Source organism: Etheostoma spectabile, chromosome 21 (genome assembly GCF_008692095.1).
Source record: "Etheostoma spectabile isolate EspeVRDwgs_2016 chromosome 21, UIUC_Espe_1.0, whole genome shotgun sequence".
Taxonomy (NCBI): domain Eukaryota; kingdom Metazoa; phylum Chordata; class Actinopteri; order Perciformes; family Percidae; genus Etheostoma; species Etheostoma spectabile.
The window spans coordinates 5,162,208-5,188,154 of NC_045753.1; the positions used below are offsets into that span (position 1 = coordinate 5,162,208).

The 25,947-nt window shown below is 40.6% G+C and overlaps 1 protein-coding gene across 6 annotated transcripts in view; it reads left to right on the plus strand.

The window, feature by feature from the left end:
- The first annotated feature begins 543 nt into the window (after nt 1-543).
- Nucleotides 544-25,947, plus strand: part of jmjd1cb (jumonji domain containing 1Cb) — a 138,409-nt gene continuing 113,005 nt past the window's right edge. For 5 of the 6 annotated variants that reach the window (XM_032502826.1, XM_032502828.1, XM_032502829.1 and 2 more), the window contains exon 1: nt 544-943. The gene's annotated coding sequence lies outside the window, so the exon portion shown is untranslated. The remainder of the gene's footprint in view (nt 944-25,947) is intronic. The other variant, XM_032502827.1, reaches the window with a different exon arrangement.

Consider the following 25,947-nt stretch of genomic DNA (forward strand, 5'->3'; position numbering starts at 1 on the left):
AAAGACAGTTAATCAGCAATATGTTAATGCATATTTGTACATGTTAAAAGAAAGTTCAAACAGCAGAAAATAAGGACGTTTTTTGTGTTACAATGGAAAACACCAAAGCAGAGACTTCGAAAAAATGTAAAACTGACAAGTATGTATTCAACATACCTAGTATCCTAGTATCGAAAGTTTGAAGTCAATCGGTTGAACGGTTTATATCGTTCACACAAACAAACACACTCTCCAATTAAAGTAGGATAGCAATTCCAGTAGTTGCGCTAGAACGAACAATAATATCTTATTATTATTATGATAGTGTTCTTACTCCATACAATAAGTGCTACTGCAGTCGTAACAGAAGCAGAAATCGTCTTCACTTACTGCCAACAATCGTGGCAGAACCACAAGTAGGCTACGAGCAGTTCTAGTAGTTTTGCGAAAATAGTACCTATTGGGTTCAATTGAGCGGAGGGACACAACCGTGCTGCGGCCTGTGAATGCCTTGGGATCCAGCGGAGAAACACATGTATGGATGGCGGCGGTGATGCGGTTCAGTGTGCCACCGTTTTTTTATGCTGAGAGAAAAGAGACTGACGCTTGAGCGGGTGGAGACTGCTACACATTTAAATCCCCCGGGTCGGGTTTTCAGCGTTTAGTAACTATATATTTTCCTTTTTTTTATTTTCTTTCTATTGTTGGATTCTTTAGAGCTGGTTTAATGTCGTAAATGACAGGTCTGTAAGGGCGTCGTTGTTGGGAAGTTTTTTCGAGGGAGGGTTTTGACCAGCATAGGGCCATGGCAGTCGAGGCTCGGCCGGAGCTGGTCGGGAAGCGATTCCTCTGTGTCAGCGGGGACGAGCCGCCTGAAATCGGCGACTTCGGTCGGTGGCCGTGGAGGACTGGAGTCATACGAGCCGTTAATCATCGTGACAGCGACAACCCCGACCTGACGGTAAGGGAAACGCTGACTTTGTCCTCATCTTTGGTCTGTTACATGCAAAGCAAATGGGAAAATCTCTGTGGTTGGTGGCTAGCCAGCGAGGCAATGTTGTAGGCTTGCCAGGCGAACGTTATGTTGTGACTCTCTCTTAGTTATTATGGCTCTTTGGACCAATGAGCATACCGCTGTTATTAACGTTGTTTCACCAAAATAGTTACCATTGTTGGGTGTATAAGTTTGTCTAGTTATTTCGGCCACTTAGCTTGGGAGGCAGACTGCCAGTAGGGGGGTTACGGAAAGCAAGCAGCTCGCGCTGGCTCAGACACTGCTTATTTACTTAAAAATCTTCTTACATTGGAAAGTCATGTACTGTGGCTAAAACAAGCCTCCATTTTTTTTCGTATTTAGTAAATGGTAAGAGTGGTTCAACCATAGTGGGCTCCATACATGTAACGTTACACTGCCTTCAAGTCGTGAGGGATAACGTAAAGCGTTAATTTCAAAAGAATCCATTTGTCAACAAGCACCACCTGGAATTTGAACTGATATAGTCGTATCCCCTGAGAGCGGCTACATTTGTAAAAGCATGTGTAGGAATTTGAGTCCCGAGCAGCTAAATGCCATAATCTGCTGTATACTGCAAATCAGCTGACGGAGGTATGGCTAGCTTTCTAGATTCCCTCCACGTTACTGCCTTCACGTTGAGCTAATCCATATAATCTGGTGGTTATTGGTCACAATCCACATTATTTGAGCGTGACAATCGACCATAAAGCCCCTTCTGCCTGTATTTTTCTGGCCGACAACAAGCCCTCCGACTTGGACAGGCAGGCAGGAATGCTGGGACTTGTAAAAACACCAAACTGGCTTGCTGCAGGCTGAACAAAAGGCAGTTTGTATTCATGTAAAATATTGTCCACAATTGTAAGACAAATTCCATGTTGTCACTTGTGGAGCTTTTCAGGAGCAGACGTGTATCCTGTTTTGAGGTGTAATAATTGCCTTCTTAATGCTTAATATGCAGACAAGGGTTGATAAAAAAAAAAAAAAAAAAAATTTGAAAATGAATTTCCCCCCTTTTTAAAAAAGAGGTATTTTCATAATAGCATGCCAAAAGCACAATGAACTATTTGCCCTGACAAGCCCGTGGCTGGCAAATACACAGGTCTGCCTCACTGTACACTGTGCCTGTTCCCCGTTTCTTTTGTTCACAGAATCCCTCTATCTGCCTCTGCAGATTACTGGCCAAACCCCAACACACTTCTGATTTGATTATGTGGTGTGCACACATGTGCTATTTCGTGAAAACCATAAGTCATCAGATATTACTCCTATCGATTACTATCATATTGTGGTCATTGATCTCTTTCAGGGTTATTTTTTTTGTGATTTAATTTGAGAGTCGTCTCGGTAGTTTGGTTCTTGTGTTCACATGTGTAGGCTATTTTAAACAACGCATTATGTCACAGGTCCTGCTTAGTTTCACATGGGATTGACTACTCACGGTGCTTTTTAATGAGATGTAAATACATTCCAGGTTTCACTGCTTCTTAGCTCTTGGTTATTCTGCACTACACTAATGTGTTATGTCAAAGTTGACTTTCTACTTCTGACAGGAACAGTGAGGTAAAATAATTCCACTCTACACACTGTCAAAGCTAAACAGTTCTCTCATGTGTAATCTGCAGCCCATTGCATGGACTTGTTACGCACAACAAACATGCTCCCAGCTTCCTGATGCCGTGGTAGAATTGGTCCTTGTGTGTGATGTGATTTAGGCCATGAGTAGTGTTCTGGTTTAATTCCATACAAGGGGGCACAGTCTCATTAGCAAGGGGCTTAACTAGCTGAGTGAATACAGTGGAGAAGGATTGGAGATTAGATCAGAAGAAGTGTGTCGAGCCAAGCTGTCAGGCCTTTTGTCAAGTGTACGTGGTCAGACAGGCCACTACAGCAGGCTAAGGCGTATTTTCCACTGTGGATTTTCAAAATCCCCCCCCCCCCCACGACTTTCAAATTAGTTTGTTATTATTTCATTAACAAGTCTTGGTGATTGTCCCCTATTTTAGCCAATAAAGAAAGCAAAACATATTTTTCTTATGCATAGTTTAGTATTGTTCCATCTGTCATTATTTATCAATATGGTCAACTTAATTATTTTTGGCCCCCCTTCCCCCCATTTTGCAAACCAAAGTCACACCCTTCAGTGTTGGAGTATGCAGGGTTAGCAACGGCTCCCCGCTTATTGGTTCATAGCTGTTATCTTGGTGGGAAAATAATGCAATTTCCATAAGCAGATGAAATAAATGAATATGAATAAATATAAATTGATGTAGAGATCAGTCTCAGACGACCAGCCATTAAGCACCAGATATATCAAATCTGTTTGGCTAGATCAAGGGTTGTCCATATAGCTTTTTAAGACAATAAGATTTCAGTTCTTGGGTATACACATTTATAAATATTGAAACCTTTTAATATAGAGCCAAAGCAGTCAGTTGATGGTCAGATGACAGGGTTTTCCCTTCCATTGGAAGGCCCAGGTGCAGAACCCAAACCGCTTTGGGCAGCACCGAAGCCAATAAATGTAACTAAATGACTTTTATCAGATCTAGGGATGTGCTAATTACCTTTTTTTCATTTAAATATCCGATCTAATGGCTGTTATCGGTGTCCAGTGGACTTCTTAAGCAAGTTTTGTCTTTAAGCTTTCTGATCGTTATTTATCTGTCATCCGCTCTAACTTTTCCAACGTTTTAGTCGTATTTAATATTGAGAAACGTATAATTTCTATAATTTGAAGATGTCATGCAGTTTATTAGCTCACAAGCCATTAGAGGTCTCGTTTGCTGAGCGCTCTCCACCTGGTAATTCTGACAATCAGCTCGGCACTTTGGGCTGTGGGAAATAATGTGTGGATCTGTGATAAGCAGATTTGACTATTTATGGACGTTTTATGAACCAAACAAGGAATACATGAATTAAGAAAATAATCATCAGATTTATCGATAATGGAAACAATGTTTAGCCTAGTTGCTGCCCGAGTCTAATATGATTTGACATTTCTTTACAACCTTTTAAGCAAAGCAATAATAGCTGTATGTGGTAGGCTATTATAATAATAATAATAATAATGCTTATTATTCTTATTATTATGTCGGATAATGTAACATATATTAGATGGTGTTTTTGTAGTTAGGGAAGCAGTAGATTAAACCATTTGGACTGGCTGAAGCCAATGAAAATGAGGACAAGAAAATAGTGATAGAATTACTGATGTAATTTCTTTCGAGCCAGTTCTGCGTATAGGATATATAATGGCAGTAATTGCGGTGGATGTTATACAGAGTCACTGGAGTAATAACTGGGCTGCTTTACTGTTTATTAATACAAATAAACCATTTATTATTTTGCGATATTCTATGTGCTCAGTAGCAAGCCATAAATGCACTGCCTTATAGTCTACCCCTTAGTCCACATTACATAATGAGCTCATAACCAATTAGTAAAATAAGACATAACGTATCTGGTGATATGCAACGGTTGGCTTGAGGCTCAGTTCTAATTTTTTGATTTTATATTTTCACGCTGCTTATTAAAGATATTGAACAAATGGTATGTAAGGTTTGGAGACCAGTTTTGTTGACAGTGTATTTGAGCTAAATGTTACCACTAATATGTATTAGTTTATTTATTAGCAAGTCATTCAGTTGCTTCACTCATACATTTGGTTTCTCGTTGTTTGAGTGTTCTTTACCTGATAAACATGACAATGCATTCAATTATTTCAGCTACGGAAGAAGAATACATTTCTCTTTTGGGTCCTGGCATTTGTAAAAGTTCTGAATAAGCGCCCAAATATTAAAATATAGTACTCCATTAATGGCATTGTCAATTCCTATCCAGTGGCCCATTAATGGCACTGCAGGGACAGTCTTGGACAGAAAACTACATGACAGAGTTCAAATGGCAACAAGACAACAGAGACTGCTTGACATGAGAGCTGAGACTCTGTGCAGAGGGAAATACGGAGCATCTGAACAGCATTGGAATTTCCCCCCGCAGACACTTGAGGTCCACAAGCTGAAAAACAGCTCAGCAGCAGAACCCTGGCATAAAACTGCCACACTCATCTGGATTCACAATGAATGGAAAAAGCAGGGCAGCCTGGCCATTGCCTATAGGAGCCTTTGTTTTCCATTACAGTCCTCTGTGTGTGTGTGTGTGTGTGTGTGTGTGTGTGTGTGTGTGTGTGTGTGTGGTGTTGTGTGTGTGTGTGTGTGTGTGTGTGTGTGTGTGTGTGTGTGTGTACAGTAGCGGTGCTGCTCGTTTGTTTTTGGGGATGTGCCCTGAGGTTTATCTCTGTGTGGCTAATCAGCAGAAAAGGCCATGCTGTGACCGGGGAAGAACCTTCCACATACAGGATCCATGCACAGTTGTTGCAGTGCTGCAGTTCAGAGCCAGCTTGGGAACTTTATTAGGCTGTGTGTGTGTGACAGTGTGTTTTGAGTCGTGACTAGGGATCGACCGATATGGATTTCTCTCAGTGCCGATGCTGATTATTTTTCATCATCAGCCTCAGCCGGTGACCGATACGGGCTGCCGATGTTTGGAGCCGAAACTGCTTTTGCTCCCTCAGTTTACATCATAAAAATGACACGATGATAACAGGTGTTACAAGTCTCAATTCAAAAAAGGAACGTTCATTGAACTTGAAAAAGAACAATATTTAACAAATAGTAAATAGTAAAAACAGGTGAGGTAGAACAAGAAAAAAGAATTAAGTGCTTACGTGCTTTTATTCTGAAAATAAATTCTAAAAATAATTATTTAAGCATAAATGAAATAATTACACTATTGCACACAGTTGCAACAAGCAAGCAGCATAATAAAGTGCACACTGTAGTATACCTAATTTTGAAAGTAACTTTTTAGTAACTATCAGTAACTATTTACAACCTAAAGGTAGCCATTGAAATAAAGTGTTTGATTTGTAATTTAAGACTGCCATGGTTTCAGTTTTTCTGCATAAAATAAAATGAGCATGTCTAAGGCTAATATGCAACGACAACACAGGAGTAGGTCTAAATAAAAATGTAAAAACGGGATTATCGGCCGATGCCAATACACGTAAAAACGCGACTATCACTTGATCACTAGTCGTGAATTTTGCTCTTGTTCTACTAAGTATCAGGCCACCACTCTTTGCAGGAACCCACTGGGTAACTATTAGTTGGTTAGTATTATTGAGGCCTGGATGGGGGTTTATTATTATTGTTTATCAAATGTAAAGTGTAAAGTGATGACATGATGTCTACATTTTTAAGCCGTAGTAACAAAGTTACCTAATACGCTTTTGTTGTACACACGAGGCGTTTGGTCTGAAGTAACAGCCAAACACAGTTCATTGATTTAAAATGTCTTCATGTGATTTTTGCATACATTTGCTATATTTTGATGTATTGATATCGGAACATGTCCATAAGTATCATGATAAGGATCTCTTCAATATATTTCCTAACACTATTCCAAAATAGCAAATGATTGACTAATGCTGGGCGGTATGAGCAAAAATTTGTATCACGGTATTTTCCAAGATTCTGGCGGTTTCACGGTATATCTCGATATTTTCTTTTCTTTTGCTCGACTGTGACTTTATATATTGGTTCATAATGGCGTATTCTGCCGTCAGTATTCAGTGCTGTCAGAATATAAAAAGAAGCACTTCAATGTCATCATGTTTACTAAAAGCTTTGATTAGTAAAGGGGTTGCTTGGCTCCACAACACATAACAACTAGAGCTATATGAAGGAGAATGGATGAAACAGCTACAGAATCTAAACTATTTTTTTATTGTGCAAAATACAAAGTAGTAAAATAAATTGAAATAGATAAATTCACTTACCAACATCTTTAACGTGCTTCCTTTTCAAAAGAAAACAGTTGTAAGACTAAACTGCTGTTTAAACACTGCCTTACTACCAGAATAGGAACATGCATGACAAGGTAACTAAAATGGGCAAAATGACTGAATCTGATGAATCTGGTGTTAAAAGCATCACAACCCACACAGAACAGTAAACCCTCAATCGGGCCCTGGGGACACCGGATGATCCATCCCACCCAGTTCTCCCCCCTCCCCTCTGGATGTAGAATGCCCCTAACCAAAACCAAACCTGCCATTACATAATTTGTGCCGAGGAGCTTTTCAGTTAATGAATAGATCACACACAGACATTTGATATTGGGCCCGTTTTTATTTATTAAATCATCTTAGTGGAGTAGTGGACTGATGACTGCATGTCACCACCAGTACTGTGTTGTTGTCTTTGTTGTTGTTGCTGATGTTCTGTTTTTCTGTATGTTCTAGATCTTCATTGCTGTCGGCTGTTGGTGTGGTTTTATTGTCTTCTTACTGTCTTTTATTGTTTTACTGTTGGATGGGTTTAAATGTGGCTCCCTTGAGTGCGAAACAAATTCCCCTCGGGGCAATAAAGGCTCCATTCATTCATTCTTGGCCACAGGTAACTTTAGGTTGTTGTAGGAAAGAGGGCGTTGTCAGCCTCCTTCGCTGTTTGAATAATGTAAGTAGTAGTAGTAGTTGGCGGAAGTATTTCACCTTAAATCCAGTGTTTAAATCATTGCTCTGACGAGGACTATAGTTAGCATGACGGATAACAACAGACATGGCAATTCAGAAATATCCACGTCTATCCTATCAATCTTTACTCTCTCTATGGCTCTGTGTGACACCAGAGCACTGCAGTTTACCCTCACCACGCCTCCAGTTGCACCATGCGTGTTACATTGAGAAGGGTCCGTCTGAAACAGTGTCGCGCGGCGCAGCGTTCCCAATGTTGTGTAATCAAATACACCGGTGTGTCTGTATATTAAAAATTGATATCATAACGAAAATACGGTGTATTCGGTGGGAACCGGTATACCGCCCAGCACTATGATTGACTAAAAGTATACTACTATAATAAAGCATGCACCCCTTAATTAGTGTGGCAGGGAAAATTGTGATATTGTGATTTTATTGTTCAATAGGGTTGATTGATATCCAACCCTCATCAATCAATCATAAACCCACAAGCAGGCAGTTCAGAGTCCCAGTTCAGCCGTCTAGGACCCTTGGCATGCCTTCTCTGCTCTGCACCTGTGGACAGCAGTCGCGCGGCCACGAGTTTGCATGCATTGTCGTGGCCATAGTTTTACACTTACATTTTTATACTTTCCTGACACCGCTTGCACACCCGCGCGACCGACACAAGTCCGCAGAACATATGTCAGAGCCTGTCTCCATCACATCCACCTACGAGGTTCTCAGCTGTGTCTGCGGACGATTCAACCCGCCGGTCCTCATCGTTATAGTTTTATGTGTCACGTAGCTCTCAGAGTGCTGCAGGGAACCACGACCTCAGCAGGAGCTTAAAACACAGCTTGCTAGTGTGAAGTTAATGTTAGCAAGACGGCTAGCAGTTAATAGATTGTATAGGCTCATTTTCTTTCACGTTACAAAAACATATTTTATTTCCTTTTTTATTTTTGGTTTAATAATATTGTTTTAACTGATAGTATTAGTCGGTCAAAATTCTTGATGTCAGGTAATGGATGAACGGTTAATCACTTAAGTGCCCATGTTATGCAAAAAAATCCCTTTTTCTGGAATTTGGGGTGTTATTTGTGTCTCTGGTGCTTCCACACGCATGCAAACTTGGAAAAAAAGTATCCATGCTATTTTGAGTGAGATACGGGTTTCTAGAAGTGAGATGTCTCACTCTGTAGCTAAAATAAAGACCTAACACAGGGTGAAAAGTGGTTCTGAAACAATGTGCAGTACAACAAAAATATGGTGTTTTTTGAAAATGAAACCATGTAAACCTACTCTGTTACAACCTCAAAATTATGAACCTGAAAATGAGCAGAATATGGGCGCTTTAACGTCCCTGGTATTCACAATAGTGAGTGGAGGCACTGCTTTTATATACCTAGAGATGTGAAGAACAATAAGGATTGACATTGTACTGCATTAAATATATTGAATATGGTGGTTTATTGATCTTGTACAGTCAGCCTTAACGTTAGCCTCTTTTACACCGATTCCACAATACTGCTGTAAAGAAGCTCTGCCATTAAGTAGACTTAGCTTTTTTTATTTTTTATTTTGACAGTGAACCAAACAACGGCAGCATAACGTTGCCCCAGTATGTGATTTTAGTGTTCACACCTTTAAGAGGCGGAATACGGCACTTACAACATTACAACAGTATTACAGATGCTGTTATAATGAATTTCAGTATAATCAGGAAAGGCAAATATAACCAGTCTATGGTGTTGTGATGCGTCTTTATTTATCAAGTCGATATTTTTACAGTAAGCTGCAGTACTGCTGTGTGACGTCCAGGTTATACGGTGTCTGGGCCGTGCAGTAACTGGATACTCTGAGTGTGAGTGGTTTGTTTTCTGGTGCCTAAGGAAACAAAACGTAATCTGAAGCCGGGACGGGCTGGCTGGATTGCTGGCTGTACCCCTCCCCCATCTCTTTAAAAAAAAACACACACACACACACACACACACTGCTACATACGGCTGCCATACAGTCTCCTATAGGCTTGCAGGCTTCCCAGATAACCCTGGGAATACATTAGGCTCTACTACTCAACAGCTGCTGTGGTTTCCTGCAGGACCATGTCAGACCTGAATGGTGGACTGTGCAACACTACTTGTATTCTCATTGCATGGCTCTGATTTTAGAGCCACATAATGCTAAAAATACATCATATCTATTTAGAAAACTGACAAAATAACACCCATGGAAGTTGATCAGAACCAAAATAACTTACTGCCAAGTACCAGAGGATTGGAAAACGTTTCCCACTGACCACCTACTGGAGCTCAGTTGTAGAAAGATTGTGGTCTAACATCTTGACTTAATGGGGAATTCTACAGCTTCCATATACTTTATAGAGGAAATGTTTAAATCAATAAACAATACCTTAATTTATGACAGTTCTGAACACAAAACGGCAATAAACTGACCTTATCTCACGACCTCAGTTTTCCCTCTGTTATGCTTGAGAAAGCAAGCACTCAAGAATGGATTTCAGTCCAGTCAGATACATAGTGACCAGTCAGCAAATTTATTTAGGTGAAGTCTGGCAGTTGTTTCAGTCACCATGTTTTTCCCCTTAAAAGTCGTAAGAGCAGTACTTTAATGCTGGATACAAGTGGTCCTTTCACTCCGGTGTAGCCGGGGTTAATGCCGATGTCTGAGGAGATATGGAGATTGCAGTAAGTTAATGTTTACAGCCTGAAATGATGTCGATTTGAAAGGATGATGAAATGTCAGCGGACACTGAGCAAAACAGAAACTGTTGGATGGCGTTGCCATATTGACCAATGCTATGTGATAACCATCACTGATAAAAGAGAGGCATTACAAGGGCTAACCATGCTGAACTGTATGTCGGTTCTCCTCAACAGGAGACTGATTTTGTCTTTGTTGTAAAACACTCAGCGAGACAACACCCCAGACTGACCGTGTCTGTGTCCTGAATATGGAATATGGAAAAACCTCAGCTTGTCTGATTGCACCTGGTTCTCACCATACCTAGAGATTGGCATGGTGTTATTTCAGTTAGTTTAATAGCTGGTTTGGTTTGCATTGAGAGATGATTTTTATGGAAGGTTCCCCATGCCTATCTTTAGGTATGGTGAAGGGTATGTGATGATGGGGGGTTATTTTAATTCCAAAGGCCAAGGGAACTTTATCAGGATGCATAGGCATCAAGGCATTAAGATCAATTTCCAAAAGATGTTTTTTTATTCCTCTTTTTAATCAACTTTAGCATGGGTGTATTTAGACTGAAACTGGCACTTCCTGTCAAACATTTACAGATATTTGGTATTTCTTCCAAAATGTCTACTCTTGTTGGGACACACAGCCTCTAGTATAGGGTTAAAACCCCCACTGGACACATAACAACCACCCCTAAGTTCTACTTTTTATGCCCTTAGCTAAGCTCCATTGAAACAATCATGTCAGTCCAAGTCGTTTCTTGGACCCAGAGCTGTCCTGTGTATTTTTCAAACACTGCTGTCAGGGAAAACTGTCCCGGCCCTCTAACGAGACCGTTTCACCAAAGAATGTGAGGGGAGCTATTTTGGTGTAGCCCGTAATGAGGAGGTTGTGCTTGTTCAGTTTGGAACATCTTCCAAATGGATCGAGCTACCGGAGTTCATGCTTGTCCATCTAGTTCGGCTGTATGTTTTCTTCTGTGTAAAAGACGAGCTGTCACCTCCTGCTGTTTTATATTCTGCTTGTTTCTGGGACAGGCTGACTAATGTGTAGGATTAGGCATCGGGAACCCATTCCTACTTAGAGTCGGGTCAAAAATTAGATCTCAGATTCCGTCATCGTTTCCCAATTTGACAAGTTTTGGTTTACGTAAGCAGCCAGGCGCTTGTTGTGTTGCAGCCATGGAGCAATGGAGTATTCTAGTGTGGCTTTATTTTACATTGAAGAAGCACTGTAACACTGCAACCCACCATTCAATCAAAAATAAAAACGTTCCTCTTATTTGTGAAATAAGCATGTGACCTATTTCAACTCCACCCCTCAAAGAATTGTTATCGATAAGAACCGGAATCGAAATGAAAAATTGTAACTGGAATCAGAATTGTTCAAATCTAGAGCCCAACTGATCACAAGTGGGGAAAATTTTTTTTTTGCAGCATAGTATCGCAATGTTTTCAGTGGCAATACTGAATCGATACACAGACGTCAAGTATGGATCTTTTATTATATGTTATTATCTATGTTGGTCAGTTTGTCTGCTTGACAATCCCATTTTGCAGCAATAAAATAGAAGTGATATGAACAAGAAATAAAACAGATGTTGACAAAGTTTCCTTTTCGGGACATCATTTGAAATTGGGAAAAATTAGACGTTGAAAAATTGCAATAAATTGCAGAATATTGCAATATGTTTAAAATCGCAATAATATCGCATCGTGATGATATCGTATCGGGAGGTGTTTGGTGATTCCCCCCTCCAACCGGAAAAAAAATATTCATTCATCATTTAAAAACTAAAAACGGACAGTCAACCATGTTCTGAGTGTTGTTGCATAGTCTGTCCACCAGTGGGCGCTCTACAACGTCCATGTTGCCAACACTTATTTTTTTGTTACTGTGTTTTTGTTCAAAGGACTTTAAGTTTCAGATCTTACTCCACTGACACCAGTTGACACTGAAATGTAGTGTACTTAATCTTGTCATCATTAAAGTCATTGCATTACGATGGTTGCTCTGTGCCGGGATGCATGACAACAGGCTAGGGGTAATGGTTGGGCATCGGTTTGATTCCACTTCCTACACCTTTTCGATTCTGGTTCTTTGAGGAGTGGAGTTGAAATGGGTCAAATGTTTGTTTCACAGATAAAAGGGAGCATTTTATGTTGATTCAGTGGTGATTTACAGTTTTATTGGCCTTTTACATCATAAAATAACGCACCACTAGAATGCCTCTTACTGTGCTCCATGGCTGCAACACGCCAAGCACCTGGAAACCAAAACCTTTGCATGTCAAATTTGGAAAAGATTGGATTTCGAAAAACCAAATTTTCCAAACAGTTACAAAAAAGAAACAATTCCATTGTCATTTTCCCCACCATTCCAAGTTGGAAGCGTTTCTCGATGCCCAATCCTACCAGGGGTGGAACGGTTCCCAAAATTCATGGTTCGTATCACGGTTTTTGGTTCAGTTCGGTACATTTGCTGTGCCTCTGTGAGAAAAATACAGTTTGGGATTTACTGTGATCTTGAAATGTCAACCGGAGGGAAATTAAAGCCCGGTTTTCGATTCAGTTCGGTAGGTTTCAACATGCTTTTTATTTATCTATTTGGCAAAAACACTTTTGGGCCAAAGCCCTTGATTGTCGGATGAGCTGTGTCATAGCTCCTAAAGCCCCTTAGCTTTAGCCCGGTCCCTGTCCTTTTTCTGTTTTTTCCCTCTCGGCTGTCCTGTCTGGTTGTATTCTCCATTGTCCTGTTCTCCCTGTCCTGTCCTGTCCTGTTTCAGTCCACTCTGACCTGTTCTCCCATTTCCTGTTCTGCTCCTGATCTCCCCTGTTCTGCCCCAGGATGTGCTTTCACATCCATTGGACTAACTGGATCATGTGTATTACCAGGCAATTCTTTTTCAATTCATCCTCCTTCTTACGTTCAAACATACCATGCTGTTGTTTTATATTTTGCCTGATATACAGGGTTTATAGTATATTAGATCTGTTTTTGCTCTTAGGAATATAAGTGAGTATTGTTCAGTTGTGCAGAAAATCATTACAAATGTGCACAATGTTGTTTTTGTTCTTGCCTTTCATGGTTGGAGTCACCTTTTTAAATTGTAAAGGTCAATGACAGTATATACTTCCACTCGCACACTGTAACTTTTATGCTAGATACAGTACATTTATTAATAAGAAACATGCTACTAGAGCTGAAACAGTTAGTTGATCAATTGTTATTAATTGGAAAAACTAACAATTGGCAATTATTCTCATTCATTGTTTCAGTGATTTTCAAGCAACATTGCCAGACATTTTCTGTTTCCAGCTTATCAAATGTATGGTATTTTCTGGATTTTTATGTCACAAATGACCCTAACCCTAACTTTCTTTGGCTTTTGTGGTCTGTTAGTTGGACAATCTGTGATAGCCGTGTTTCACTAAACAAATAATTAATTGGTAAAAGAAATTTTGGAGTTTAAGCGATAACAGAAATATCTGTTGGAACAAGTCCTTGAAGCTGTTGCGCTATTGCTTGCTTCTTCACAACGCTTTGATGGTTTTATTTTATGCAGTTCCGAACCTATTAGAGGAATTCAGAGGAGAGATAGCTGTACACTCTGCATCATATCTGCTTTACTGAACAGAGCTTCATGTCTTCTAACAACGAGTGTCCTGCTTTTATTTTTTATCTCATATACATACATACTATATTTATACAGCTTTTAGTCGCTATATTTGGTCATATGTATGCTTCTTTTCTCAGCTTGGTCTCTTTCATTTGTTCTTTGAATTGGTCTTGACTTTAATTCCTGGTAGGATTCAAAAGGGCTGAAACACACACTGGAATATTCAGCCTGGCATTAAGCTGTTGGTGTATGACTCATTGGCTTGTTTTCTGGAGAGAGAGAGAGAGAGAAGAGAGAGAGAGAGAGAGAGAGAGAGAGAGATGTTTTAGAGGGTTGAAGTAAAAGAGAGAGTGAATGCTATTTGAAAAATGAAGAGAAGGAGAGAGGAGGAGACGGAGCGCTGTGTACTCTCATTAGTCGTTTGGTTTTCCAGCCAGCCAGGCTATTTGGCACAGAGAGAGAACGAGAGAGCAGAGGAGGAGGGAACGAGAACGAGAGAGAGAAAATGTGAATGTGAGAGAGACGGAGAGAGAGAGAGAGAGGGGTTTCTTTCTCCTCTGTCTGGCCTCTCTCCCATAGCAACAGTGGCTTAGCCACGTGAACGCCAGTTCCTTTGAGTTCACCCACTGCACAGAAGTTAACTCCTTCAGCCCTGGATTACAGCAGAGGAAAGACAGGAACTCCAGACACAATAAACACACTAAAGACACACGATTTATCTGATTCCACCAACTGATCTTGGCGGAATTTATTTGGAGCTAGTTCAACTGGACTACCTTGCACATTGATTACAGACGCTGTAGAAACGTGTAATGTATAAATATGATTACCTCTGTGTTCAGTGACTACACAGCATTTACTGTCTTGACTACCAAATAGATACTGTAGGGTAGAATATCGTCTTATAAAGTGGAATAGAACGCTGTCATGTAGAGTGGAATAGACCGCTGTCATATAGAGTGGAATAGAATGCTTTTCATGTAGAGTGGAATAAAATGCTGTCATATAGAGTGGAATAGACCGCTGTCATATAGAGTGGAATAGAATGCTTTTCATGTAGAGTGGAATAAAATGCTGTCATATAGAGTGGAATAAAATGCTGTCATATAGAGTGGAATAAAATGCTTTTCATATAGAGGGGAATAAAATGCTGTCATTTAGAGTGGAATAAAATGCTGTCATGTAGAGTGGAATAGAATGCTGTCATGTAGAGTGGAATAAAATGCTGTCATATAAAGTGGAATAGAACGCTTTTCATGTAGAGTGGAATAAAATGCTGTCATATAGAGTGGAATAAAATGCTGTCATATAGAGTGGAATAAAATGCTGTCATATAGAGTGGAATAAAATGCTGTCATATAGAGTGGAATAAAATGCTGTCATATAGAGTGGAATAAAATGCTGTCATATAGAGTGGAATAGAATGCTGTCATATAGAGTGGAATAGAATGTTGTCATATAAAGTGGAATAGAACGCTGTCATATAGAGTGGAATAGGACGCTGTCATATAGAGTGGTATAGAACGTAGTCATATAGAAAGGAATAGAGTGCTATCATATAGAATGAAATAGAGTGCTGACATGTAGAGTGGAATAGAACGCTGTCAAATAGAGTGGAATAGAACGCTGTCATATAGAGTGGTATAGACCGCTGTCATATAGAGTGGAATAGAATGCTGTCATATAGAGTGGAATAGAACGGTGTCATATAGAGTGGAATAGAACGGTGTCATATAGAGTGGAATAGAAGGCTGCCATATATACTGAAATAGAAGGCTGTCTTATAGAGTGGAATAGAATGCTGTCATGTAGAGTGGAATAGAACGCTGTCATGTAGAGTGGAATAGAATGCTGTCATGTAGAGTGGAATAGAATGCTGTCATATAGAGTGGAATAGAATGCTGTCATATAGAGAGGAATAGAATGCTGTCATATAGAGTGGAATAGAACGCTGTCATATAGAGTGGAATAGAATGCTGTCATGTAGAGAGGAATAGAATGCTGTCATGTAGAGAGGAATAGAATGCTGTCATATAGAGAGGAATAGAATGCGGTCATGTAGAGTGGAATAGAATGCTGTCATATAGAGTGGAATAGAACGCTGTCACATAATTGGACAAAAAAATTGGAAGGAAATTGACTAAAATGTCAAAAGGGTAGAAAAAGAACAACAAAATGTTGAAATTTCAACCCAGAAAAACATAAAGTGACTGGTCAACAAGAAGACAACACGAGGGTAAAAGGTCCTGACACACTAACCCTCCTGCTCACATTTGGCAGAAAAGGCAGTCGGCAGTCTGACTGACAAAAAAGTGTCAGGACCCGATGGCAGCTGATTGGACGAAGGCATCACGTGGGTCTGGTTTCTCCGGAAATTTAAGACTAAAGCTAAATTTTAGGCTAAAAGCCTGAAACGCCAAATAAAATCCTCAACAAACATAAGATTAAGAAGGCTGCACTACCTACACAGTGCTTGGGCCGCTGAATACTGCACCACCAACAGCGGTGTGAGGAGACTTGGTATTTGACGTGTCCCAGCTGGAATTCAAAGTGCAATTAAACAAGTTAACTCTTGTTACCTGAGAGAGGAAAGATTCCCTCGCAAAGAACCCATCCTCTTGTTGTCAGCACTCTCTCCGTTTCCGTCTGTTTCTCTCTTTTTGTCTAGTATTGTCATTCATAATTGTTTTTTAGATTCATTTAATTATTTAACTTATAACATTTCAGTCCATGGTGACGTCTTCAATTGACCCATCTTGTCCAACCAATAGCCCAAAACAACAACTCGAACATAGAAAAGCAGCAATTTACTACAGCTAAGAAGCTTGCCTTAATGCAACATTAATGATTATTCATTCATCAATTTTGTTGCAGATACATTTCCTGTAGACTCTATTCATTTTCACACATTTTCTCCAAATAGGGATTATTCCTCCAAAGTGTTAACACACTTTACATGTGCACTGGTATCCTGGTTATGATTGGGTTTCTTTGGAGATTTCTGGTTTCAGAAACAGTGATTGGACCATATCCCGGTTTGGAGACAGAAACGAGCCTACCGCAGCATGTAAACACCTCATCAACATTAAAAAAAAAACTTTTAAAGTCAACCCTGACTGAACAGTGTAATTAGGTGCCCTTTAAATTGTACAGTATGTCTGTATCGGCTTAAGTTACGTGTAATGTCTTGTTTGTGTTGTAGTATGTATAGACATTTTGTGGTGTAGTATGGAACCTTTGTTCTGTCTTTTATGTATTTCGAAACTTTGTTGCCGCCTGTCTCCCTGGGAGAAGAGTTACTGTAACGCAATGGGACTTTTAAAAAAATAAATAAAAGTTTAATTAAAAATAAGTAGAGAATTTAGTGGTAGAAATGATGAGATCCAGACCCACCCTGAAACCTGGGTTTATACAGCGATGTGAATGGGCTTTTCATGTTCCATGTAAATGCCATATCCCAAATATGATTTGAAAACAGGATACAAATTAGGACCAGGATATCAGAATCAGAATCAGAATCAGAAATACTTTATTGATCCCCGAAGGGAAACTCTGTGTTGTAGTTGCACAATATTATAAATAGAGTAGAAATACAAGAAATAAAGAAATATAAGGAATTGGATACGTACGGTATTTACATAAAGGAATGTTATTATACATTATTTACATAATTCACATAATTAAGGATTTGGAATGGTGAAAAGTTAAATAAATAATAATAATAATAATAATAATTGTGGTATTTGAGATTGCACACATGTCAGGCCAGTGTTATTGCACAAAACAGATAATACAGATAATATTGTCCAGTTTCAACCTCTCTAAGTGTGTGTGTGTGTGTGTGTGTGTGTGTGTGTGTGTGTGTGTGTGTGTCAGACACTTAGAGGGAGGAGTTAAAAAGTTTGATGGCCACAGGCAGGAATGACTTCCTGTGGCGCTCTGTAGTGCATTTTGGGAGAATGAGTCTGTCACTGAAAGTGCTCCTGTGATTGAGCAACAAGCCATGGAGTGGGTGCGAGACATTGTCCAAGATGGCATGTAGTTTGGACAGCATCCTCCTATCTGACACCCCCGACAGAGAGTCCAGATCCACCCCCACGACGTCACTGGCCTTGCGAATCAGTTTGTTGAGTCTGTTGGCGTCCGCTAGTTAGTTGGTGCACCTGTAAATGTAGTCAATGTCCCAGTTGTCAACACGCCAACACACATAACAATTCAATTCAATTTTATTTATAGTATCAATAACAAGAGTTATCTCAAGACACTTTACAGATAGAGTAGGTCTAGACCACTCTCCAGAATTTACAAGGACCCAACCGTTCTAGTAGTTTCCTCCAGAGCAAGCAACAGTGTGACAGTGGCGAGGAAGAGTGGCAATAACAGTCCCAAAAATCAGTAGTTTGTAGTAGTTCTTTGTAGTAGTTTGTGGCATAGCAGGGCACTCTGCGGTATTACAAGGCACAGCAGGACGTAGCAGGGCACAGCAGATCGTGGCAGGATGTAACATGGCATCGCAGAACGTGTAGCGGGACCACGGCGACATCTGCTACCATGATTTTGGAGCCTCCATGATCCGAGGAAACAATGAGCTGGAGGGACCTCAGTTCCCTAAAAGTTGTTCCAAGAACTAAAAAAAACGTCCTTTGTTGTCAAGTTCTTAATGTCTCTTTTAGGTATAGAATTAGTTTTGCTGTTGTCACATGTATCGTCGTCGAGCAGTCAGTCAGCAGCCACAAAGCTATGCAGCTTGTCAGACAAGCAGGCTTTCTGCAGCCAGTCAGCCCGTCCCCTGTCCCTCCTCCTCAGCCGTCACCTTCCTGTCAGTCCGACAGCAAAGTGCCTCTCCTCAGCTCTCTACCGGGCCCTCTTATATTTCTCAGAAAATGAAAGCCACATGTGGACTGCAACTGTCTGTGCACACACACACGCACTCATTCCCTGGTTGGTCTCTCCTTGTGTTGGAGAGAGGCAGAGAAAACAAAAGAGAGCTCCAGCATGACAAACCTTGAAACAATAGTGTGTTGGGAGTGACTCTGAGCTCGTAACAGTCACACATACTCACACACACCTTTTGTGTGTAGTCCTGCTGTGTCATGAGGCTTGTGAATGGAATTCAATTCAAATGCTGTGATTTCAGATAAATCTCTATTTAATCTGTTAAACCTTAGGCATCGCCTGCGCTTCATTTCTTCATTTTAAGCCTAAATGAAGCCTAATGAAGCCAGAGCTGTCATTAATATATAAGCAGGGATATTCCCAACACCCTACAGCCAGAGAGTTAACTGTATTTTACTACTTAACCTATCCACCATTAGCTAGACGGGCTTTCTTTTCAGATCCTACTCTAGAAATTCAGTTGGTTGAATTTCGGTTTTACTTTGTAACTGAAATGTCTAAGTTTAACCTGAGCTCAGCATTTCATTTAGCATACATTTTATGATGTAAAAGACACCAATTGGGGCTGTGAATCTTCACTGGTCTCGATCAATTGGATATCCTGATGCATCACGATGCGTCACCTCCTCAATATCGTTATATATTCCAAGATTATAATTGTTAACAAAAACGAACAAAAAACATTGTCTGTCCATCTTCTTATGCTTATTCAATGTCAGGTAGCGGGGCAGCAGTTCCAGCAGGGGACCCCAAACTTCCCCTTCCAGAGCCACATTAACCAGCTCCGGCTGGGGGATCCCGAGGCGTTCCCAGGCCAGGTTGGAGATATAATCCCTCAACCTAGTCCTGGGTCTTCCTCGAGGCCTCCTACCAGCTGGACGTCCCTCCACCTAGTCCTGGGTCTTCCTCGAGGCCTCCTACCAGCTGGACGTCCCTCCACCTAGTCCTGGGTCTTCCCCAAGGCCTCCTCCCAGCTGGACGTGCCTGGAACACCTCCCTTTAATTTGCCAGAACTATAGACCAATACAACAACAGGCTTAGATAAACTGACAACACTAGCTTACGACTTACAGTTCTCAAAGAAGCACACACACAATCTCAACTGATTATCCTCCGGACAGCTAGTCTCTTTTTCTTTTCTCTCACTTTTTTCTCTGTGTGGCGAGCACACCCGCTAGCGGTGTGAGACGTGTGTCCGCACTATTCTCCGACATGAGGACCTCTTGTACAAAACTAAAGTATCGAGCCAATTTTGTAAAATGAAAAGGAATGTAACGTAAAAGGAGTAAAAGTTGCCAAAAACATAAATAGTAAAGAAAAAATATCAGAAAAATCTACTTGAGTACTGTAACAAAGTATTTGTACTTCCCAGCTCTGATATTCAAACAGACCCCAAACCATTTTGACTGAATTTTGTCCAAACAGCTTTGTAAGTTTTATGCAAACGCTGTTGTATGAAGTTGGAACTAGTGAAAAGACCACAATGCACTCTGAAATCTGATGTGTGTATTTGCTATCTGGATGTTTGTGCTTTTGTGTGTATGTCCTGGGGAAAATAGTGGATGTAGGGGTGTGTGTGGTGTCCAAAGTTTCTGTTGGCATTATAGTGGTACATTGTTACATCTCCTCCCGCTGCACAGTTGCCTCTGAAAAGCTGCACTACGGGAACAATGTCTTCTCTCCGATTTTTAATCTCCTCTTTTGTCAGGTTCAGGGTAGTCTATATCCACTGTGTTCAAATTCTGCTGAATGTCCCTCTTTTCGGCCGTCACCTTCCACTTCCTTTGTGTTGCCGTTCTCGCCGGTGACCAGGTAACCATAGTCCTCAGATCTCTGCAGGATAAATCCAGACCGCTAGATAGACTATCTGTCCAATCTGAGTTTTCTGTTGCACGACTAAAATGAACCAGAGCAGGTTTTTCTCCCATCCTGGAATGCTGTGTGGACTAGCCAGACCTTTCTCCGCAGCGCTGTGAAGAAAGGTCTGGCAGTGCAAGACTAGGCTTACTAATAGGCCTACTAATTTGGATTCTTTATTCCCTGAACAATAGCCGACCCTAGATCAAGCATGCATCTGAGTCCCAGTTCACCCACCCTGGAGGTTTGGACATACTTTCTGCATTCCACCTCTGCAGACAGCTGTGGACGTGTACCAGTCGCGCAGCCACGATGTTGCATGCGTTGTCCAATGGCTCCACAACACCCATTTTAGTCCAGGCTTAACTACAATGGCTTTGTACAAGAAATTCAAAATGATGAATCCATAAATCAAGTTATGTTTGATATCTCCGCATCACTTCAATCTAGCGTCTTTCTGATTGTTTGACATAAAAGCTACCCCCTGAAAAAAACCCCCACAACTGAACGGCCATTTATTCATCTTTTAGTATGAAAAGGTATACATTTACTCATAGCCCCGCCATCTTGACCATCTTCTTCTTCTTCTGTGTTTTATGGCAACTGGCATCCACAACGTTGAAGATGCTGCCAAATTCCTGACTATGTGGCCGGTGTTAGTGAAATAAATGAGCTGAAATAATAATATAACAGAGTAAAGGTAAAAAATGAGGCATAGATTCTTATTTGCACATCTGGATAGCATCGTAGGAGGGGTTTTGGAGATGGTACAACTAGAGCTGGGCGATATGGAGAAAATCAGATATCACGATATTCTTGACCAAATACCTCAATATCAATATTGCGGCGATATTGGGTTGACAACTGATGCTTTGACAAAACATCTTCTCACTTAGATTTAAGATAAATAATCATCAGTAATGTGTATATAAGTTCTATATAAGTTCTAAGTTCTCTAAGTTGGGGAAAAGGAAAATAATAGAACACCTATGGCAGTCTAGTAACTTAAGAATATGACATCACTTTACTGTAATGCAGCCTTTAAAACCAGGAAAAGACACCATTTATGTCATATCACGATATTACAATATCCAAAATCTAAGACGATATCTAGTCTCATATCACGATATAGATATAATATCGATATATTGCCCAGGACTAGACACAAGTCCTTTTTTTTCATAAAAGCGTGTGGACTTTTCTGGGATAGAAATGAAATTTTTTTTGCCTAATTTTTGTTTGTAATAGTGTTTTTTTTGTGTGTTGCCAAGATACGGGAGAACAGTTTTCAAAAGCCAAAAGTATTCATTTTGGGATTCCAAACATTTCTGTGAGATTCATTTTCTTCTGTGAGTTTGTTTTTTCTCTTGTTTTTATAGTTATATAAAAATGTATACTTCATGGGACATTCCTGTCTCATAAACAGGTTGTCCTGAAAAACAAATGATGTCTATAACTTGATTGGGCATTACAGGGTTAAGGTTACACAAACATTATTACACAAGGAAACCAAGCGACCCAAAAATTGGAAAAAATGGCTTAGGCCCATGAGGGTTAATGGGTCCAAATTATTATTATCGGTTAATGGTTGACTGGTTAATAATCAACATCCGTAGTTAGGCGACATTATATTATAAAGCGTTTGTGTTGTTCTGTCAAAACAGTTGACAATCTAAAATAACAAAAAAATTCCAAGGTGATTTATATATGCAGAGAAAACCTTGTGACAAAACTGTATAAGCATCTCCTAGATCTAAAAAGCAAAGGCTGATAAGGTGAGACCTTAATATATTGTCTGAAATAATAAGTAATACAATTAGGCTCTTCACATTCATTCACATGGTTTCTGCATTCAACCAGAAACAAGCGGCTTTTGTTAGTTCTGTTTTTGTGTGTGTGTCTAAAACCAGGTTTCAGTCTTTTGTTTTGTGCAGCAACATATAAATATGGCTTTACAAATTCCCTTAGCTACTAAAGTGGGGTGAACTACAGAAGCATTCAGCACAAAGGTCCCCGAACACGCGTGTGCGTGCAGTCCACCTGAGTGTGCTACGTTGTCTCTGCAGTGCCGCACATGCCGGCCTGTGGGACTTTTGTGCAGCCTTGACAAATGCCAGCGACACCAGAGATGTAACACAAGATTGTTCCTTGAGAATCTAGGGCAAGGTTCCTTCTCCACACATGTGTCGGCGCGCGCGTGTGTGTGTGTGTGTGTCCAGCTTGCGTGCATATATTTATTATGAGGGTGCACGTTCACTGGCTCCGCGATGGGATTTTCCAGCAAATGTGTCGGTTTGAGAGGAAACCATTGTGTAAAAGTAGGAGTGTGACTGTGTGTGTTTGGCCCAGGCATAAATGTGTGCATAATTTGTTGTATTACTACTTATTATAAGGCCCCCCATTAGCTGACGCCTAGACGACCAGCTAGGCTTCCTGGGGTCCAATACATTTCGATCAAATTTGAATGGAGCATTCTTGGTTTTGTGAACGCTTCCTTTCTGTACTTGTGCGCCCGTGTGTTTGTGTGTGTGTGTGTCCCAGTGAAGTAGATGAAGTCAGGGAGGGGTGTTCTACTGCTGGATCCATTGATTGGTTCCATACAGACTGAAACTTAACCTTCACAGCAGATGTCTGTAAGGCTGCCAAAGTCATGCACGCACTCACAGACGCACACCAAAAAGGCCCCGGTACACAATCCTCCCCTTATTATCTTGCTTACAGTGTGTCTGCTTCTCTTTCAGTCTAGGCCTGTGTGTGTTATCTGTGTGCACGTGTTTCCCTGTGTGACCACGGCTCTTCTAATCTCCATCATGATCCGCGAGGATTATTTGACATTTGAAAGTTGACAGGCTTCCATTCCAACACAGTACCTACAATTCACAAATGCCTTGTGATCAGCTAGAAGAGGTAGCCGAGGCATGATGGGAAGTGTGCCGTACTCTCCTTCAGCGACAGCTGTCTCTCCGCACCCTTTTGTCTAATAACAGAGCCAAACCTAAAGCATGCATGGAGATACTTTCCCAGCTTTCCAACACCGCTGCTAGAGCTGCATTAAGGCCGGTGCAGCACAGCGTGTCACCTCACTGTAGTATTTCACAGCTCTCGGACAGCTTTAGCATGATGGACAGAGCCAATTTCCAAAGTGTCTGCATACTTGTTCTTTATTTTTCAGAAATGAAAACTACCATTATGTGTAACTAGTGCAGATTCTTTAGATAAGTTGTACGCGGTGAAGCTTTTTCATAAGTAGACAGAAATTAATCTATTTTAAGATTATTTTTGGGGGGCTTTTCCCTTTATTAGACTGACAGTGGATAGACATAAAAGGGGGAGAGACATGGGGGATGACACGCAGCAAAGGGCCGCAGGTCGGATTCAAACCCGGGCCGCTGCAGGACTCTCTTACTGGGTGAGCTAGAGGCCGCCCCAGAAATTAATCTATATTTAAAAGCATGTGTTGATGGGCAACTGGAAAATTCATTGTAACATTGGTGCCACTGCAACTAATGTTAGTGTCACCACTACTACTACTACTACTACTACTACTACTACTACTACTACACCATTACTGCTGCTACTATCAGCGCTGCTAATATTGGCAAACAGCTATTACTTTTTTCTTTTTTTCCCTTCTATTACTTGGTGCTTGAGAGTTAGACTGATTGCTTCTTGCAAATTCCACCAGTTAAACAAACAAAAAGCAACATAATACATGAGGGTGGTGTATGATCAGGGCATGGTGGTGTTTTGTGAGTGGCGTGGTTGGATGTGGACGTTGTGTATATTAAACGGTCACATTTTATAGCTACTTGAAAGGATTATATAGCCTACACCACACATACATTCTTATAAAAACAATTTAAACCAATCACAATGCAGTCCAGGCGCAGCAACGGTGCCTCTGCAAAAATAGTCTCTGGCAGGATCTTTTTTTGTAATCAGATAAAAAAAATGTTGTGATCATATTCTTTTATATATATTAGGAGATTACAAACAGTGACAAACAACCACAAACAACACATTGAGACTCATGACCGCGTCCCAGGGCCAACAAAACACAGAGAGGAAAGACGGGAGGGAGGGAGACAAAACAACGCATGCAGAAACAGACAGACACATACACAAACAGACACACACACAGACAGACTCAAGACAAGGGACCAAACACGTGTGCAAGCTAAAGCAAAGGCTGCAGCACAAGGCTGCAGCCCGGACCTCAAGGACTCAGCGATGCTGAGCCAAGTGTCCAGAGTCTTTCCCGGCGCTCCATGGATGAGCGCTGTAGAGAGTTCCATATCCACCACATCCAAATAGGAAAGGGTCCACGCACGGATAGACAATTCATGAGGCGGTTTCCAATGGGTTGCAATCAATTTCTTCTGTAAGTCCAGCAAACACAGCACGTCTTTGAGTTCTAGAGAGCTGAAAGGCTGACAGGTCATTCAGAATCAAGACCTTAACAGGGATACATTTTGGATGCAACATGGTTATGTACTTTGTGCTTTTAGTGGGCAGAAAGTGCACAAAGGGCTGTTAATTATTTTCATGTGGGGCATTTTCACGTGGGTGAGATATATATATATATATATATATATAATATATCCTATGAATGAAATTGTAGTGAATCTGCTGATGGTCTGGATTGCCAGATACTTCGGGAATGTTAGACCATACATCCTGCCAGTCGAGATGCTCAGGTCTGGGCAATCCCGTACCCAGATCCTCTCAGTAGGATGGCCAAAACGGCCAGATATCACCAAAAACGGATTGAGCCTGGATACCATACCACAGGTTTTTGGCTGCTCAGTAAATCAAATTCAGCTTTATTTTATTATTTAGTAAATAGTTTCCGGATAGGATGGATAGGCAAAGTCCTCTGCCAGGGGACACCGTACACCTTGAGTGCCGACCTTAACTAAAGGTAAAAGAAAAAAGAGGAAATTTGTAGACTGAATGTGTTTTGTAAGTCAGAAAAAGGTAACAAGCCAACCTCATTAAATATTTCTTTTAGACAGTGAACTAAAGCTGGGCAATATATCAATATATCTTATATCGATATCGTGATATGAGACTAGATATCATCTTAGATTTTGGATATTGTAATATTGCATAAGTGGTGTCTTTTCCTGATTTTAAAGGCTGCATTACAGTAAAGAAATGTCATTTCCTGAACGTAACAGACTGGAGTAACTGTTCTGTTATTTGCCTTTACAAACTTAGTCATTATATCCACACTACTGATAAAAAATCTCATTGTGTAAATATTTTGTGAAAGCACCAATAGTCATCACTACAATATCGTTGCGGTATCGATATCGTGGTATTTGTATACAAATATCGGGATAT